Raw genomic sequence first — 2,500 nt, 5'->3', positions numbered from 1 at the left:
GCGGATTCGGCGATGGGCACATCCCGCTTCACTCGCCGTTACTGAGGGAATCCTCGTTAGTTTCTTTTCCTCCGCTTAGTAATATGCTTAAATTCAGCGGGTAGGCTCGTCCGACCTCAGGCCGAAAGTAAGGACCGGGACTATTCTTCCCGTTCCGCGCTCGCCGTCGGCGCCGCGCGCCGCCGCGCACCTCGATTCCCGCCCTTGAGCCGCCAGCCGTTGGCCTCTTCGAGGTCGACTCGCCGCCGCCGCGCGGGATTCTGGTCGCGATCGTCGCACATCGTGCCGTGCTGTCTTGAGCGGGACGGGCGCTCGCGCGTCCGACGCCGCAGCAGCCGCGCGGAGAAATCCCCGCGCGGAACGTTTGCAACGCGACCCTGAGGCGGGCGCGGCCCCGGGATTGACCCGAGGCCGCAATTTGCGTTCAGAACGTCGATGCTCAATGTGTCCTGCAATTCACACTAATTCACGCAGCTAGCTGCGTCCTTCATCGACTCACGAGCCGAGTGATCCACCGCCAAGAGCCATCCACGATTGTTTCGCTCGCACAGTGCCTCGCACTAAAGGGTGACAAAATATACCGCGCCGAGCGGTCGGCCAGGCCGACGCTTGAAGCCGGAGCGCGCGGCACCGCGGCACTCGACGCGCAAACATTACCGGGTGACCGAATCGCCGGCCGGCGCGCCGCTCCTCGCGGGTCGGGCGCCGGGTAGCAAAAACTTTTTCTCTCGCTTGTCCGAGTTTCGCGTTCGCCGAAGCGTTTGCGAGACCGTTAATGATCCTTCCGCAGGTTCACCTACGGAAACCTTGTTACGACTTTTACTTCCTCTAAATGATCAAGTTAGATCGTCTTCTCGGACGCCGGCTCGACCGTTGCCGGCCGCGCCAGGTCCAATCGGAGGACCTCACTAAACCATTCAATCGGTAGTAGCGACGGGCGGTGTGTACAAAGGGCAGGGACGTAATCAACGCGAGCTAATGACTCGCGCTTACTGGGAATTCCTCGTTCAAGGGAAATAATTGCAATTCCCTATCCCTAGCACGACCGGGGTTCAGCGGGTTACCCAGACCTGTCGGCCAAGGCGAGCACATGCTGATCCGGTCAGTGTAGCGCGCGTGCGGCCCCGAACATCTAAGGGCATCACAGACCTGTTATTGCTCAATCTCGTGTGGCTAAACGCCACTAGTCCCTCTAAGAAGTTAGACGCCGACCGATTGGGTCGCGTAACTAGTTAGCAAGCCAGAGTCTCGTTCGTTATCGGAATTAACCAGACAAATCGCTCCACCAACTAAGAACGGCCATGCACCACCACCCACAGAATCAAGAAAGAGCTCTCAATCTGTCAATCCTCACTGTGTCCGGGCCGGGTGAGATTTCCCGTGTTGAGTCAAATTAAGCCGCAGGCTCCACTCCTGGTGGTGCCCTTCCGTCAATTCCTTTAAGTTTCAGCTTTGCAACCATACTTCCCCCGGAACCCAAAGACTTTGGTTTCCCGCAAGCTGCCGGAGAGGTCGTAAAACTAACGCCCCCCGATCGCTAGTTGGCATCGTTTATAGTCAGAACTAGGACGGTATCTGATCGTCTTCGAACCTCTGACTTTCGCTCTTGATTAAAGAAAACATTCTTGGCAAATGCTTTCGCAGTCGTTCGTCTTGCGCCGATCCAAGAATTTCACCTCTAACGGCACAGTACGAATGCCCCCGTCTGTCCCTCTTAATCATTACCTCGCGCTCCGAAAACCAACAAAATAGAACCGAGGTCCTATTCCATTATTCCATGCACCATTATTCAGGCGAATCGCCTGCTTTGAACACTCTAATTTTTTCAAAGTAAACGTTCCGGCCGCCGCCGACACTCAGTCAAGGGCACCGGCGGAGAACCGGAGGTGAGGCCAGGACGGCCAGTACACGCCTTGCGACGGACCGGCCGCCTGCGCCCAAAATCCAACTACGAGCTTTTTAACCGCAACAACTTAAATATACACTTTTGGAGCTGGAATTACCGCGGCTGCTGGCACCAGACTTGCCCTCCAATGGATACTCGTTAAAGGTTTTAAAGTGTACTCATTCCAATTACAGGGCCTCGTTTAGAGTCCTGTATTGTTATTTTTCGTCACTACCTCCCCGCGTCGGGAATGGGTAATTTGCGCGCCTGCTGCCTTCCTTGGATGTGGTAGCCGTTTCTCAGGCTCCCTCTCCGGAATCGAACCCTGATTCTCCGTTACCCGTAAGAACCTCGGTAGGCCAGTACCGTACCGACGAAAGTTGATAGGGCAGACACTTGAATGATCCGTCGCCGGTGCGAGACCGTGCGATCCGCAAAGTTATCCAGAGTCACCAAAGGTTGCGGGCCGAAGCCCGGTCGGTTTTTGGTCTGATAAAAGCACGCCTCCCGCGAGGTCGGCGCTTCACGCATGTATTAGCTCTAGCATTTCCACAGTTAACCACGTAAAACGTACGATCAAATGAACCATAACTGATTTAATGAGCCATTCGCAGT

General features: G+C 55.7%; 2 non-coding genes and 1 pseudogene across 2 annotated transcripts in view; all 3 read right to left on the bottom strand.

Moving 5' to 3' along the window:
* The window catches only part of LOC146142904 (large subunit ribosomal RNA), a 3,679-nt pseudogene extending 3,555 nt beyond the window's left edge, over positions 1-124 (bottom strand).
* Positions 125-372: 248 nt separating this feature from the next.
* LOC146142903 (5.8S ribosomal RNA) lies at positions 373-526 on the bottom strand. The gene has a single exon (XR_014500564.1). It is a non-coding gene; the product is annotated as a 5.8S ribosomal RNA (ribosomal RNA).
* Positions 527-773: 247 nt separating this feature from the next.
* LOC146142902 (small subunit ribosomal RNA) overlaps positions 774-2,500 on the bottom strand; it is a 1,811-nt gene continuing 84 nt past the window's right edge. Inside the window, exon 1 of the ribosomal RNA XR_014500224.1 lies at positions 774-2,500. This exon is cut by the window's right edge and continues 84 nt beyond it. This is a non-coding gene — a ribosomal RNA (small subunit ribosomal RNA).

The sequence above is a fragment of the Ascidiella aspersa genome, chromosome 5, assembly GCF_963924565.1.
Source record: "Ascidiella aspersa chromosome 5, kaAscAspe10.2, whole genome shotgun sequence".
Taxonomy (NCBI): domain Eukaryota; kingdom Metazoa; phylum Chordata; class Ascidiacea; order Phlebobranchia; family Ascidiidae; genus Ascidiella; species Ascidiella aspersa.
Note: the sequence above shows the minus strand (reverse complement) of the source record. Positions and strands in the feature narration are given on the sequence as shown.